An 18,090-nucleotide genomic window follows, 5' to 3' on the forward strand; every position below is an offset into this window, starting at 1 on the left:
CCAAATATTTGTGATTTTTCTATTTTTCTTGTAATTGAGTTCTTGTAAAGATGTCTTTATTTTATTTTAGAGAGAGAGAGAGAGAGAAGAAACAGGGGGAAGAGGGATAGAAGGAGAGAGAGGTACCCCAGCTTTGTTTTGGTGTCCATTGCATGGAATCTATTTTTCCTTCCCTTTACTTTCAGTCTGTATGTGTCCTTAGATATGAAGGGAGTCCCCTGTAGGCAGTATATATAGGTCTTGTAATTTTATGCATTCAGCCACTCTATCTTTTGATTGAAGAATTTAATCCCTTTATATTTAAATTAATTATTGATAGATATGTATGTTGCCGTTTTGTTGTTTCCTGGCTCTTTTATAATTCAGAATCTTGTTTTTTTCTCTTGCTTGTTTTCTTTGTGACTTGATTTTCTGTATGTACATGCCAAGAATTCCTTCTTTCCCTTTTGTGCTTCTATTATAGTTTTTTGCTTTGTGATCACAATGGAGCTTACATGAACCTACATATAACAGTCTATTTTAAGTCAATAATTGAAGTTTGAACACATTCTAAAGCTCTACATTTTTACCCACCCCCCACACACAGACATTTATGTCATAATTTACATAATTTTATCTTGGGTATCCCTTAACAATTTATTTGTAGTTCTAGTTACTTTTACTACTTTTAACCTTCAAAGTAGCTTTCAAGTGACTTAACTACCACCTTTACAACATTGACTTATTCTGAGTTTTACTATATATTCATCTTTGCCAGAGAGATTTATACTTTTATATTTCTTACAAGGCCAGTCCATGGTTGAGGAACTCCTTTAGCTTGTGCTTCTCTGAAAAATTCATTATCTTTTCTTCAATTCTGAAGAACTGTGGAGTATTCTTTGTTGGCAGATTTTTTTCTTTCAGCACTTTGAATGTATTGGTTCATTCTCTTCTCCCCTGAAAAGTTTCTGCTGAAAAATCTGATAATCTTATGGAGGTTCTCTTGTAAATACATAACAAGTTGATTTTCTATCGCTGCTTTTAAATTTTTTTTTTTTTTTTTTTGATAGTCACAGAGAGAGAGAGAGAGGCAGAGACACAGGCAGAGGGAGAAGCAGGCTCCATGCACCGGGAGCCCGACGTGGGATTCGATCCTGGGTCTCCAGGATCATGTGCTAGGCCAAAGGCAGGCTCTAAACTGCTGAGGCACCCAGGGATCCCCTATCGCTGCTTTTAAGACTTTCATCCTTAACTTTCATAATTTTGATGTTGATTTCTTTTGGGTTTATTATTTTGGAACTCACTGAGTTTCCTGTATCTGGATGACTGTTCCTTCCCCAGTTAGGGAAGTTTTCAACTGTTACTTCTTCAAATAGTTTTTCTGCCCCCTTTTCTCTCTCCTTTTGGAACCTATGGAATGTGAATGTTGTCTGCTGGATATTATCCCACAAATCCTTTAGCTATCCTCATTTTTTGGTCCTTCTCTTTTTCTTTTCTCAAGTTCTGATTGTGTGAGTTCCAGTGGCTTGTCTTTGGATTAATGGATCTATTTTTCTGATTCATCTATTCTGCTCTTGAACTCCTCTATTGTAGTTTTTCATTTCAGTTATTCTTCAATTCTGTGACTTCTTTTTGGTACTTTTCTATATTTTCTCTTTTTTTAAAGAAGCACTGTGCTCATTAATTTATCTTTCAAGTTCAGTGTGCATCTTTATGACTATTATTTTGAACTCTATCAGGTAAATCATGATCTCTCATCCATTAAGGCTTTTTCTGGGGTTTTATCTTATTCTTTCATTTGGAATATATTCCTCTGTTCCTTCATTTTCCTGACTTTCCATGGGAATGTTCTATGGGAGTGATAAGTTAGGAATTATTTCCAAAAAAAAAGAGAGAGAGAAAGAGAACTGAATGAGTGCACCATGTGACCCAAATAATTCTCTATTGACATAAAGTGTAATAATCTTTAGAGCTTTCTGCTGATAAATAAAGATCATTTCCCATACAAAGACTCTCACATAAGGGAAGGAATAAGGAAAACATAGCTCTTTTTCTGTGCTTGATGTTTTTCTGTAATTTTATTCTGTGCTATATTTTTCAGATAGGACAGTACATTTGCTCACATATAACACCACAGTACTTTTTTTTGAAGAATAAAGTGTAGACCAGTGTCTTGTTGGGTAGAACTTCCTAGATAGTACCCTCTTCTTCTCATGAATTGTCTATTGAGGTAACTGTCATGAAAAAAAATCATGTTTGGCTGAGCTTGTTGTAGGTTCTAGGTATACAGGAAACATATGTGAAAGTGTTTCATAAATTTCAAAGTGTGATACAAATTTACTTATTAGAAACAATAACTGGAGACAACTTCTCACACCCTCTTTTATGTTACCATTTGCTTTTAAAAAAACTTTTTCATGCCCTCTTTCATGCCTGAATTTGAAAAAGCAAAAATTTTGGCATTTTTATGTTTCCATTGAGAATTTTTATAATAAGTAGTGCTTAAAGTGTTCAATAATATGTAACATGATTCTAGCATATTATCCCATGACTCATAGACAAAATTATGACATGAATCATTTAATTCTTCTTAGTCACAGTTCAAAATATTCTGAAATTCTCACTTATATTGATGGTTTAAGTAAATACAGAGAAGTTGAGGAAAGTACCATATTTTAACAATTCTTGTTTCACTAAAAATGTTAATTAGAAAGAATAACCAGAAATGCCAGTATCTTGTAAGTTTCTAACAATTGCATAGGTATGGATAATATTTATCAAAGATAATCTGTTTTGTAGGGAAAAAAAGGAACAAATCCATGTTGAGGTTCTGTGACTTAATTTATAGATGTTCCATCATTAGCATTGTTAATAACAGTCTTGTATTTATATAGTCACAGCATTACTTCATGTTCATTTTAAAGATTTCTCTAAAAAAAAAAAAAAAAAAAAAGATTTCTCTAAAAGAAAGAAGTCCACCAGTGTACTTCAGGCATTTACAGTATAACTGAAATAATGTAAAAGTATGATTTCCAGTAGACAGTAAGGAGGACATTGTGCTTATAGATGTTAGTATATCCCAGTGTTCCAGGGAATGTATTGAGCCTTTTATCAGTCAGGGTTCCCTAAAGGAACAGAAACAATAAAATATAGATAGACAGAGATATGTAGATTTATTTTAGGTAATTGGCTTACACAATTATGGAGCCTGGTAAATTCAAAATCTATAAGGTCAGCTTGGTAGGATAGATATTCCAGTAAGATTTGATATTCAAATCTTATATCACAAATCCACAGAGCAGACCAGCAGGTACGAAATTCAGGCAATCTTTCTAGAATAGTTTTGAGAAGGAATTCCTTCTCTCCCAGGAAACCTCAATTTTGTTTTTACGGCCCTTAAATGAATGAGGCCCACTCATATTACTATGGGAAATTTGCTTTACTTAAAGACAATTGATTATAAATGTTAGTCACATTTCCAAAATACCTTCACAGAAGCATGTAGACTAGTGTTTGACCAAACAATTGGGCACCATAGCCTAGCCAAACCAACACATAAAATTAACATCACAAGCCCTAAAACAATAAGTATTTGGCTTTTATTTTGTGATTTTATTTTAATTTCCTAAAGATGTATTTATTTATTTTAGGGAGAAGAGAGAGACAGAGAACCTGTTGTGGGGGAAGGGTGAGGAGTAGGGGGAGAGGAAGAGAGAGAATCCCAAGCAGGGAGTCTGATTCAGAGCTTGATCCCAAAACCAAAATCAAAAGTCAGAAGCTCAACTGACTAAGCCACCCAGGTGCCCCCTCACTTTTTATTTTGTAATTTTGATTAAGAGATTGTTGGAAGATATTTAGGGACCAAAATAACAGGAAAATAATATATGAAATTTCTTATTTAAAAATACAAATGACGTTGATTAGAGCATAACTTAACTAGTTGTGAGTTATTAACATGCTCTTGATGATGTTTCAAAATAGTTTGAAGTAAAAAAAAAAAAAAAAAATAGTTTGAAGTCAATGAATTTGGGTAAGATATGAACCAGATATCCACAGGTAAAGGTAATTCTTTTCTCCCCTCTTATTCATCTTTCCAGGACAGCTTAAATAAGGATTTATGTGCAGTTCATCATATTATAATAGCAAAGAAAAGCATACACACACACACACACAGACATATAGTGATGTGTTATTAATTTATATTTAGATTGTCTTAGCTTAGGCTCCTGTAACAACTTAACATAGACTGGATGACTTAAAAGCAAACATTTATTTCTCACATTTCTGAAGCCTAAGAAGTCCAAAATCAAGGTATTAGTAGATTTGGTGTTTGGTCAGAACCCTCTTCCTGGTTTGCCAACAGAGGCCTTCTTGGTGGATCTTCATATGACAGAGAGACAGAAAGAGCAAACCTTTTGGTCTCTTTTTATAAAGGCACTAACCACATCACAGAGGTTCTACCCTCATGACTTGATCTAAACCTAACTATTTCCCTAAGGACCTACCCCCAAATAATCATCACATGGGGATTAGGACTTCAACACAAGCCACATAAATGTTGCTTCCGTTTGGCAAAAGTCTTAACAGTTTGATGATATCATGATCCATCTCTTCCTCTATCAAGTTTGTTTTGTTATAAATTTGGTAGATGTCCATGCCAATCTTTCCTAGAAGGTGGTGTGTAGGAGACTGTTGCTCCTACCTTTAGATTCTTACAAGACACCTTTTTTCTTTAGGAAAGATAAAATTGATAAAAATCCAACCAGAAAGCTGAACAAAAAAGGGCAGTAACTGCCTTTCATGTGGCACATAATATCCTATTACCTTTTTTCCTCAAATTTCATTTCTATTTTTTGCTCACCTCTCCTTTGTCAACTCTCTTTCACATCCCAGTGGGGATAACAGATAAAATTTAAAATATAAAGACACATTTGGTTTTCAGTTCTGTTAAATTGAAGATACAGAAATCTTTGTATGATATAGATGTATTGCTATTTACAGCATGCCAGATTTTGAAAAATTAAATTTATAGCCTAAAGGTCTCTAAAAATATTTCTAATTTCAATTGTTTTTGTAGTGTCTGCCCCTGGATTATCAAAGATCATTTGAATAGTTTTACTTTTTCAAACTGTTCAAGATTTTAAGCATGACAATGGAGCAACAGACCTGTGGTACCTCATAAGAGTTCTCCTTCTAATTATATCCACTATGGCTGTTTATAGACTTTCAGGAACCTTTCATTACTGAATGATTTTCCATATACAGGCCAGTAAAGTCTATGCCTTGAGGATTTTTCAAAATTGGTCGTACATAAAACAATCCTTTGAAAACCATATAAAATAAGGCCAACAGGTCCCACTGGTTTGCATATGGTAAATTTTTCTAATTACTACTCCTTTATCTGATTTTGGTCAACTGACAATTTTTCATGGTTTTTATTTCTCACTTGTCTACAATTTAATGAGAAAATTGACAAATAATATCATAGTACTATTCCAGTTTAACATGAGCATTAATGTTCTCACTTTCTAGAGTTTTTCTGTTAGACTGGCTCCCCCCTAAGAATGATATCTTTGTAAATGCTTTTTTATTATAATCTTAATAGATATTTATGAACAATAAACTCATTCTATATTTGGCTTTCTACTTCAGTTTGCTTTTTTAAACTCTAAGTAACTCTTTATATTCTGTTTCTTTCATCTCTTGCTTCATTTTCAGAATATCTATATTCCCCTTTTATAGCAGAGTCTGGTAAGTCATTTCCCTTAGAAGTGGAATTATAATTTAATACTCTTAATATAGCATCTTTTTATAATATCTTTCTAATTTTCTAGATTTCAATACTTTTCTTTGTTACATATTATAGAGGCCTTAATTCCCTCAACTTTCTCTAATTGAAGTCAAATTTAATTTCCTCTGGTAGTTAAAAATAATATTCTACTGTGTTAAAACAAAGTAATATCTAATACAAAGCCTATTTAAAAATTTGCAACCAGGCATCCATAATCATAAATTTAATAATGTATTTGGTATAGTAGACTTACCTGCATTTTCTCTCCAATATACCTAACTGAATAAAGTATTACAAACAGTTGAGCAGCAGTCAGTATGGAGTATCTTCTAAAGTTGCTTGTGTTTCTCATGCCATTGTCACAACTAAATAAGAGATAAGAACCACATGTGTATATTCATTATTTTATTTCTTAATTAAGCAACCATTTATCATAGTCAGGCCTTGGCCTGTATTTGGGAGACAAATGAGACATGAAACCAAGCTCCTACCCTCACAATAAAAGGAAGAAAAAAGTCAATTAACCATCAGATACGTGTATTAGGGGGATAAAAGGGTGAAATAATAGGATTGGGGGGGGGGAGAAAATAACAGGGAGTGACTAGGGGACTTCTAAGCAGAGGCATTTACAAAGCTTTTTGGATGAAGCAACATTTGAGCTGAGATTTAAATAATAAATAGGAGATAGTCTTACAGGAATGCTTCCCAGACTGAGGAACACCTGGAATTAAGGTCTACACCTAGCAAAAAGTTTGTCATGCTTGACTCTCATAAACAAAGCTATGCAGTCAGAGCTTAGAAACTGAAGGAAGATAAGATACAAAATAGTTGTTCTGGTTCTGTCTAACATAATACATTATCTCCTCTAAATAGCAGGCCGTCAAATATTTGGGTATAGGGGGCAGACTCCCAGTCAATTCTTCTTTTCAAGTACCAGAATAATGTAATAGTAATTATTGAAGGATGCTTGTTTAACTGAATAATCTTGAAAGAATTTTATAAAATGCTGCCTTCCATGCTGAGAGTTAATTTGCTTTGCACCTGAAGAGTGATACTGTGAGTAGCTGAAATGGCCAGTAGAGTGGAAAAATTCTCAAGTTTGGAAAAGAATAATATTTTCATGGGATGTAGCTCAGGTCAAGTGAAACAAAGATCATGGAAGAATTTTGTACAAAGCTGCAGATCCTGCAGAGGAGTGACCAATACCCGAGATCAGGTAAAAGACAATCTATTACTGAGAAGTGGTCAAGAAAATGGATTTAGAAAAACCATCTCCAATATTACTAAATGCTGCTTCTTTAATAAGTGAGCTTGTATCTGGCAACGTAGGAGAAAGAATAGGGAAGACAAAGATCCCTGAAGTAGAAAGTGACAAAGTGGGACTTGACTCTTACAAATTTTAGCAAATTTAGAAGACTGAAATCATACCAAGTACCTTTTCTGACCACAATAGTATGAACCTGGGAATCAAAAAAAGAGGAAATCTAGAATGTTTACACACATGTGGAAATTAAACAGTTCACCTCTGAACGATCATTGAAGAAGAAATCAAAAGGGAAATAAAAAAACATACTTAAACAAATGAAAGTGGAAATACAGAACACCAAAATTTATGGGATGCTGCAAAAGCAGTTGTGAGAGGGAAGTTTATAGTAACAAATGCAAATATTAAGAAAATGTATATTAAATAAACAATCTAACTTTATACCTTGAGGAGGTAGAAAAAGAATAACAAACCAAGCCTAAGGTTAGCAGAAAAAAAGAATGAAGATCAGAGTAGAAATAAATGAAATAGAAAAGAGAAAAAATAATAGAAAATAATAACTAAATTAAGAGTCTGTTAAATTGACAAAACTTTAGCTAGACTAACTTGGAAAAAAAGAAGACTAAAATAAAGAAGATGTCACTGACATACATAGAATCCTAAGAGACTACAAGGAATGTGCCAAAAATTGAATAACCTAGGGGCACTTGAGTGGCTCAGTCAGTTAAGCGTCTGCCTTTGGCTCAGAATATGATCCCAGGGTCCTGGGTTCAAGCCCCGCATCTGCATCCAGCTCCCTGCTCAGTGAGGAGTCTGTTTCTCCTTCTCCCTCTGCCACTCCCCTGCCTGTGTTCTCTCTGTCAAATAAATAAATAATTTAAAAAAATTTTTGGATTAACCTAGAAGCAACAGAAAAACTCCTAGAAACATACAACCTACCAAGACTGAATCATGAAGAAATAGAAAATCTGAACAGAAGAATAATGAGTAGTAAGACTCATTGTAATCAAAACTTCACAATACAGAAAACCCCAGGACCAGATGGCTTCACTGGTGAATTCTAACAGACATTTAAAGCAGAATTAATGCCAATCCTAATCCAAGTCTTCCGAAAAAAATTGAAATGGGAATATTCCCAAACAAGGCCACCATTACCCAGATACCAAGCTAGATAAGAACATTACAAGGACAGAAAATTATAAATTGATATCCTTGATTAATAGAGATACAATTTTATTATTGAATTATAATTAACATACAATGTAATATTACTTTCTGGTGTACAACAGTGATTCAATAATTCCCTACATTACACAATCCTCACCACAATAAGTGTCGTTACCATCCATCATCATAAGATGTTATTAAATTATTACTGACTACATTCCCAATGCTGTACTTTTCATCCCTGTGACTTATTTTATAACTGGATTTTTATATGCCTTAATCCCTTTCACCTATGTAGACCATACCTCTCCCCCTCTCTCCTCTGGCAACCACCACTTATCTGTATTTAGGTCTATTTTTATTTTTGTTTGTTCATCTGTTTTAATTTCCACGTATAATTGAAATCATGTATTTCTCTTTCTCTGACTTTCATTTAACATAATACCCTCTATATTAGTCCATATTGTTGCAATCAGCAAGATTTCATTTTTTGTGGGTAGTATTCCAGTGTGTGTGTGTATCTGTGTGTGTGATATGTGTGTACAAATACACATACATGCCTACATAGCACATTTTCATGATCTATCCATCTATGAATGGCCACTTAGGCTGCTTCCATATCTTTTCAGATTACTGCTTTTTCTTTTCTTCGGATAAATACCCAGTTATGGAATTACTAGTTCATATATTATTTTTATTTTTATTTTTTGAAGAAACTCCATGTTGTTTTCCAGAGTAACCACAGCCAGTCACATTTCTGTTAATGGTGCACAAGCGTTATGTTTTTACCACATCTCACCAATTACCCATTATTAGCATATAGAATTGCAATAGATTTCTGTGTATTCATTTCATATCCTGCAACTTTAATGAATATATCTATTACTTAAAATAGCATTTTGGGGTTGATTCTCTTAGGATATATATATATATGTATAGTGTCATTTCATCTGCAAATAGTGACAGTTTTACTACTTTCTTACCAATTTGGATTTTTTTTGAATTACCTTTCCTGTCTAATTACTGTGGCTAGAATCTCCAATACTATTTTGAATAAAAGTTGTGACAGTGGACATATTTGTCTTATTCTTGATCTTAGAGGAAAAGATTTCAATTTTTCACATGGAGAATAATGTTAGTTGTGGTTATGCTATATTTGGTCTTTATTATGTTAAGGTATGTTCCCTACTAACCTGTTTTTGTTAATGGATGTTAAATTCTGTCAATGCTCTTTCTGCGTCTGTTGAGGGAATCATACGGTTTTACCTGTCATTTTGTTACTGTGGTGTATTGTGCTGAGTGATTTACAGATACTGAACCATCCTTACATTCTCGAAATATATTCCACTTGATGAATGATCCTTTTAATGTATTATTGAATGCAGTGTGCTATTTTACTGAGGATTTTAGCATTTACATTCATCAGGAATATTGGTGTGAAGTTTTCTTTTTTGTAGTGTCTTTCCTGCTTTTGGTATCAGGGTAATGCTGTCCTCGTAGAATATTTTTGGAATCTTTTCTTCCTCTTGCAACATTTTGGGAATAAGTGGAGTATAGATATTAACTCTTTAAATTGGTAGAATTTTCCTTTGAAGCTATTTATCCCTGGCCTTTTATTTCTTGGAAAAATTTTAATTACAAATTCAATTTTGTTCCTAATAATCAGTCTGTGCAAATTTTCTATTCTTCCTGGCTCTGTTTTGAACAGTTGTATTCTAAGAATTTTTTAATTTCTTCTAGGTTGTTCAGTTTGTCATATAGTTCTTTGTAGTAGTCTCTTATAATCCTTTGTATTCTTGTGGCATTGGTTGTTATGTCTTTAATTTCTGATTTTGAGTCCTCTATCATTTTCCTTTGATGAGCCTAGATAATGGTTTATCAATTTTGTTTGTCTTCTCAAATTACCAATTGGTTGCATTGATCTTTTCTGTTGTTGTTTTTTCTACTAAGTTTCTATTTCATTTATTTCTGCTTTAATCTTTACTTCTTTTTTTTTTTCTACTAACTTTGGGCTTTATTCTTTTTTTCTAGTTCCTTTAAGTTTAAGGTAGGATAGTTTGAGATTTTTCTTCTTTCTTGAATTAGGCCTATATCACAATAAGCTTCCATGTTATAAGTGTCTTTCTTGTGTCCCAAAGATTTTGCACCATTGCATTTCCATTTTCATTTGTCTTCATGTTTCTTATTTCCTCTTTGATTTCTTCAGTGACTTATTGAATGTTTAGCAGCATATTACTTAACCTTTATATTTTGTGTTTTTTCCAGCTTTTTCCCCAAATCATTGATTGCCACTGGTCAGCAATGTTGTTTGATATGCTTTCAATGTTCATAAATTTATTGAGACTTATTTTGTAGCTTAACATTTGGTCTATCCTGGAAAATATTCCATGTGCACTTGAAAATAATGTGTATTCTACTGTTTGGGGTTTGAACAATATGTATGTAACTATCTGTTAAGTCTATATTGTTCAATGTTTCATTCAAAGCCACTGTCTCCTTATTGGTTTTCTGTCTGGATCCAATGATCTAAGTGGGATATTAAACTACTATTATTATATAACTGTAAATTCCTCCTCTTATGTCTATTAATATTTTCTTTTTGTATTTAGGTGCTCCAATGTTAGGTACATAGGTATTTATAATTTTTATATCCTCCTCTTAGACTGATTTATTCATCATTGTGTCATGTCCTGTCTTTTTTTTTTATAGTTTTTGCTTACAAGTCTAGTTTGTCTAAGTAACACTACTCCATCTTATTTTTCACCTCTATTTGAATGGAATATCTTTTTCCCTCCTTTAATTTTCTGTTTGTATCTTCAGGTCTGAAGTGAGTCTCTCATATACAGCATCTTGTTATTTTTATCCATTCAGTCACCCTATGTCTTTGATTTAAGCCTAAATTTATATCTAAAGTAATTGTTGCTGGGTATGTATTTATTGTCATTTTATGGTTTTTTTTCCCTTGTTTTTGTAGTTCTCTGCTCCATTTCTTCTTGCTCTCTTTCCCTGTGATTGATGACTTTCTATAGTGTTACACTTGGAGTCCTTTCTCTATTATTTATACATTTATTGCAGGGTTTTGTTTTGTGGTTACCATGAGATTCATATAGAGGATCTTAATTATATAGCAGTGTATGGTAAGTTGATGGTTATTTAAGATCAAATACATTCTAAAAGCCCTATATTTTACTACCCCCTGCATGTTTTATGTATATGATTTTACACTTTTAACTATAACTGATTTTATTACTTTTAGCTTTCAACCTTCATGCTAGTTTTATAAATGATTGATCTATGACTTTTCCTATATGTTTGCTTTTACCTGTGAATTTTTTTCTTTGATAATTTTCTTCTAATTATGGTCTTCCTTTTCTGTGTCACTGAAAGAAATCCCTCTAACATTCTTTATAAGGCTGGTTTAGTTGTGATGGACTCCTTTAATTTTTGTCTTTATCACTCTTTCAATACTCAGGTAAAGTATTCTTGGTTGTAGGTGTTTTCCTTTCAGCATGTAGAAGGCCAGCATATTTTTAATCATTGACATTTTAATTATGTGTCATGATGTGGACCTCCCTGGGTTCATCTTGTTTGGAGATATCCTGTACCTGAATGTCTGTTTTCTTCCCGAGGTTAGGAAAGTTTTCAGCTATTATTTCTTAAAATTAGTTTTCTGTTCTTTTCTCTCTCCCTTCACCTTCTGGGGTCCCTATAATATAAATGTCAGTACACTTGATGTTGTCCAAGTTGCCATTTAACCTATCCTCTCTTTTTATCTTTTTGCTGGTACTTTCCATTACCCTGTCTTCCAGATGGCTAATCCATTCTTCTACATCATCTAATCTGCTATGAATTTCATCTAGTGTGTTTTTAATTTCAGTTATTGTCTTCTCCAATTGACGGGTTTTATGTCTGCTGTCTGTTGAAGTTCTCACTGAGTTCATATCCACTTTATTCTCAAGTCTGGTGAGTATCTTTATGACTGTTACTTTGAACTTTATATCAATTAGATTGCTTCTCTCTGTTTTATTTAGTTATTTTTTTGAAATTTTGTCTGGTTATTTAATTTGGAGCATATTTCTTTGTCTCCTCATATTGTTTTACTTTCTATGCTTATTTCTATAACTTACCAAGAATAGCTGCTTCTCCTAAGGAGAAGCCTTATGTAGGAATATCCCCTGTGTAGATTTTCTCTGCCTGACAGCTTTGGCTAAAGATATAGTAAGTAAAAACTAGTATTTCTGGTGTTCTCCACTCTGATGCCAACCTGTGGAGCAGCTGGAGCTGAGAAGAGTCAGGCTAAAGATTCTTGGGGCATTCTGCACAGGGGTACCATGTCAAGAAGGCTGGAGATGAGGTGAGCATGGGTCAGGGGTTCTGTGGGGATTACATGCAGAGATCTCCCTGGCAGTTGGCTGGAGATGAATGAAGTAGGAACACCATGGTGGGAATACTGGAGGTAAAGGGTACTTTGCAAAGGGGGTGCCCTAGTGTGTTGTCTGTAGCCAAGGTGGATATAGGCTTCAAGTGTCCAGGAGTGCTTTGTGCCTGTGTCATCTTGGCAAGACAGCTGGAGCTACAGTGGCCACTCTCAGGTGGTATTTTGGTGTGTGCTGTTCTGGAACCACTTTGGTAGATGGCTAGAATTCAGATGGGTATAGAAGGCTTGCTTTGAGGAGAAAGATGGGGTTGGTGTGTTTAGGGGCCTAGTACTTGCTGAGGCAGCAGGCTGGCTGGATCCTACTTTTGTTTGTGCTATCTGGGTGAAGAAGGTGCATAAACCTTAGAGAATGCCAGCACCTCTAATCCCAAAGAGTAGTCCAACAGGTCCCCCACTTTATGATGGATACTCAACATTTACTTCACTTATATTTTAGTTGTTTAAAATAGGGACGTGGCTTTGGTCCCTTAGTACTATCCCTTTCTACTACAGTTTTCACCATTGAGAATCGGGTTCCCTTTGTTACCATGTCTCTGTCTCTCCTGCAATTCTTTATGTGGTGCCTCTAACTTTGGCTGTGCAGAAGCTATTCAATCAGCCTTCAGTTCTTCAGGAGTAATTGCTTTGTATGTAGATTGCTTTATATGTCCATGGAGAACTTAGTTCACGGTCTTACTCTGTTGCCATCTTGGACCTTCCTCAGTTCCAAAAGTTCTTAACAAAATATTAGCATAATTTAACAATATGTTAAAAGAATATACCTCATGATCTAGTGGGAATTATCCCTAGGATACAAAGATAGTTCAACACATGAAAATCTATAAATGTGATACAGTATATTAATAGAATGAAATGTAAAACTATATAATCATCTCAATAGATGCAGAAAAAGGATTTGACAAAATATATCTTAAATTAATAAATTAAAATAATTAAATCTCTCCACAAATTGAGTTTAGAAGGAATATACCTTAATATAATAAAGATCAATACAGCAAGCCCACAGTTAATATCACACTAAACAGGGAATAATATTCCTCTAAGATCAGGAACAAGACAAGGGTGCCCACTCTTACCACTCTTATAAGAGTACTGGAAGTCCTAGGTACACAATCAGGCATAGACATAAAAGGCATCCAAATGAAAAAGGAAGAAGTAAAATTGTCATTATTTCTAGATGATATAATCTTATATGTAGAAAATTCTAAAGACTCAACAAAAACACTGTCAATAAATTTAATGAAGTTATAGAATTTAGAGTCAACATAAATCTCTTGGGTTTCTAGACACAAACAAGAAAATATCTGAAAAGGGATCCCTGGGTGGCTCAGCGGTTTAGCACCTGCCTTCGGCCCAGGGCGTGATCCTGGAGACCCAGGATCGTGTCCCACATCGGGCTCCCTGCGTGGAGCCTGCTTCTCCCTCTGCCTGTGTCTCTGCCTCTCTTTCTCTCTGTGTCTCTCATGAATAAATAAATAAAATCTTTTTTTTAAAAAAAAAGAAAAGAAATATCTGAAAAGAAATGAAAAAAAAAAGATATCTCACTTACAGTAGTATCAAAGACAATTAAATACTTAGGACTAAATTAGCCAAGGAAGTAAAAGATCTGTGTGATGAAAACTGCAAGATTTTTTATGAAGGAAATTGGAGACTACACACAAAAAAATGGGAAAACACTCCATGCTCCTTGACTGGGATAATACTGTTAAAATATTCATACTACCTAAAGCCATCTGTGTAGTCATTGCAACCCCTATCAAAATTTCAATAGAATTTTTCACAAAAATAAAAATATTAAAGTAATGTGGAACCATAAAAGATCCAGAACAGCTGGAGCAGCCTTGAGAAAGAAGAATAAATCAGGAGGTACTCATACTTTCTTATTCTATCAAACCTATTACAAAACTATAGTAATCAAATCAGTATGGTACTGGCATAAAACTAGAGACACAGACCAATGGAACAGAATAGAGAGCCTTAAAACAAGTCTTCACATAGGGAGTCAAGAAATTTTTCACACGAGAACAAAGAATGCTCAACGGAGAAAGATAGTCTGTCAAGAAATGGTATGGGGGAACTGGATAAACACATGCATAAATTTTTTTTAAGATACAACACCTCAAGCACAAACAACAAAATCAAATATCAACAAGTGTGATTAAATCAAACCTAAAAGATTGACATCAAAAGAAACAACAAAAACAATATGATTAAGAAATGGGCAGAGGAACTGAATATGCATTTTTTTCAAAACACATACAGATGACCAACAGGTATATGAAAAATGCTCCATATCACTATCATCAGGGAAATGCAAATCAATAGAACTATGAAATATCACTTCACATCTTTTAAATAACTATCATCAGAAGACAATAATAAGTATTGTTGGTTTATGTAAAAAAGAAACCCTTTAACGTTGTTGACAATGTAAATTAGTTCAGTCACTATGGAAACATTGAGGTTTCTCAAAAAATTAAAAATATAGAAAAACTAATCTATATAATAATATGCTCCAGCAATCTTACTTCTGGGTATATATGTAATGATAATGAAAACACGATATTGAACAGATGTGTATTCCCAAGTTTGTGGCAGCATTATTTACAATAGTCAACATATGAAAACAACCTATGTGTCCACTGATAGATAAATGGATAAAAAAGATGTGAGATACATATAAATAAAATACTCTTCAAGCATGAGAAAGAAATCATACCATTTGCAACAACATAGATAAACACTGAGGACATTATCTAAGTGAAATAAGTCAACTAAGTTAAATGGTCTCTAGCCAAGATCCAGCAAAACAAAATAAAAAGAACAAAACCCACAAGGCCCTCAAGTCATAAAACCACAAGGAAATAATTATGCCAACAATTGATGCTTAGTTTAATGAGCTTGAAAGAAGAATCTTCCCAGTTGAGCCTCCAGATGAAAATAGCTCCACTGATGCCTGATGGCAGGCTCATGAGACTCAACAAAAAACAGCTAGGGGACGCCTGGGTGGCTCAGTGGTTGGGAGTCTGTCTTTGGCTCAGGGTGTGATCCCAGGGTCCTGGGATCAGGTCCCCACATCCAGCTCCCTACAGGGATACTGCTTCTCCCTCTGCCTCTCTCTCTGTATCTCTCATGAATAAATAAATCTTTAAAAAAAAATAAACCCAGCTAAGCTGTGAGTGGACTACTAACCTACAGAAACTATGACATAATAAATAAGTCTCATTTTAAACCACTAAATCTGTGATACACTTTTATGCAGCAAAAAAATAACACAGGGCTTATATTTGGCATTTTCATCTCTGTGCAAGCACGGCTTATTAGACATAAATTGTTTGCACTCCTTAAATATAATTCTTCTGATATTTTCCATTAACTCTAATTAATCAGAACTGCTTAAAAATAATGCAGTACAGAATCTAGCCAATATCACCATACCCATTACCATGATCCAATAACTATAAAAAAAAAAAAAAAGAATAGGGATGCCTGGGTGGCTTGGCAGTTGAGCATCTGCCTTTGACCCAGGGCATGGTCCTGGAGTCCCAGGACCAAGTCCCACATGGGGCTTCCTGAATGGAGCCTGCTTCTCTCCTGCCTGTGTCTCTGCCTCTCTCTCTGTGCCTCTCATGAATGAATAAACAAAATCTTTTTAAAAAGCTAAAATTATAATAATTAGATTAGAAATATAGATCATTGAGTAAATTAAAATATATGCATTCATCTCACAGAATGAATCCATAAAAAATATGGATAGTGTCTCAATTTTCTATAGCCAAGGTGCACAACTGAAAAAAATCTAAAGAGGAAATATTTTAATAAAAAGATTCATCTATGAGTAAGTATAAAACATAAATCTTTCTTAGATATGATGCCATCCAATGGCTTTATAAATCATCTTTATTTTTCCTATTAAAATTTTGCCAGATTTGATGAGAAAGTAATCCAGTCTACTTTTGTTTATATCAGCATTTCTTAGACATACTTTTTTGAATAGAAGCAGGTTTATTGTTTAAATTCAGCAATAAATGCAAAAGGAAGACTTCTATATTATTTCCAAAATGATTTTATAAATCTTAAAAGACAATTCATAAATATTTATAATTTGCTACCAAACTTCAAGTTTCAAAGCAAAGAATTTGTTCAATTTTCCATCTTGAGTCCAATTATCTATCTTCTACAATGTTACTGTGGCAATTTTAATTGATTCACATGGACCTATTTCCTCCTCTAATATATATGATGCAGTGGGAGTTATGGTTCTATGATCTATAGAACAATTCTTCCTAAAGAAGAACTGAGAACTGAATAAATAGCTTCTGCACAAAAAAAACAGAGAGACCCCATAGAGAATGGCAAGAGACAGAGACAAAGTAATAAAAGAAACCCCCATCACCAATGTTGCACTGCAGTGTGGAGGGATAGTGCTGAGAGACTTGAGCAGATTCACCTGGCCTGGGTTCCAGAGAAAAGCCACAGCACAAAAGAAAGGGAAAGCAAAATAAAAAGGAGCCAGGTTTAGAAATTTGCCAAACTGGGGGAGCTGCTGGAACTCTCCATTGGTTGCAGGGGCTGGCCCCCAGCCCACATGAGCTGGGGACACGTCAAAAAGCTAAAGTTTAAAAGACCAACTAGACAGACTTCCAGGGAAGATGACAGAGTCATCTAAACTCACCTTGTTCCACAGGTACAACTAGATGACATCTACATCAGTGCAGGTAACTAAAAACAAAAAACCCTGAAGACTGGCAGAAGGTACTATACACAGCTAAATGCAGAGAAGAGGCTATATCAAAGAGCGTAGAAAAGGCAGAGATAAGGTCAGGAGCCAAATGGCCCTGTAGAACTGTCCCCAGGAGGGAGGTACACCACAGGTGTGGAGAGGTGGAAGAAACTGGCCTTCACACCAGAGACCCCAGCCCCCATAGGGAAGAAGAAGCCCTAAAACATATGGCTTTGAACACCAGAGGGACTTAATTTCATAAGTTCTTACAATCAGTGGGCTTGAACACCTGGAACATTAAAAATCAGCAGGCTCAGCTCTGGGAGAACCAGGGTGAGAGAAAACTGAGAGCACAACCAACAGCCCTGTAGATACAACAGCACAGAAGCAGTTGTTTGAAAAATACTTGAGGCATATGGAGAAATTTATTTATTAATTTCAGAACATACGCTGAGGAGTAGGGATCCTTGGGAGACTTCTCCAAGAACAAAAAGGCTAGGGGGCACCATTTACCTGCCCACCCCCTACCCTCAGCATAGACTCATAGCCACAGGTAGGAACCAATGCAGTTGCACACTCCCTACCTAACTTGCTAACACCATGCCCCCTCCTGCATAACACTGTGGATTGCCCCCTCCAATATGCCCCTGGCCAGAGCCCATCCAAAGGGGCATAACAAACCTGGCAATGTGCAAGCAGCCCCAAAAGGGAACAGCACGACTCCAAAG

The 18,090-nt window shown here is 34.7% G+C and overlaps 1 long non-coding RNA gene across 1 annotated transcript in view; it reads right to left on the minus strand.

The window, feature by feature from the left end:
- LOC121472985 overlaps window positions 1-18,090 on the minus strand; it is a 78,718-nt gene that overhangs the window by 17,382 nt on the left and 43,246 nt on the right. Inside the window, exon 2 of the long non-coding RNA XR_005983047.1 lies at window positions 6,024-6,135. This is a non-coding gene — a long non-coding RNA (uncharacterized LOC121472985). The remainder of the gene's footprint in view (window positions 1-6,023; window positions 6,136-18,090) is intronic.

The sequence above is a fragment of the Vulpes lagopus genome, chromosome 12 (assembly GCF_018345385.1).
Source record: "Vulpes lagopus strain Blue_001 chromosome 12, ASM1834538v1, whole genome shotgun sequence".
NCBI lineage: Eukaryota > Metazoa > Chordata > Mammalia > Carnivora > Canidae > Vulpes > Vulpes lagopus.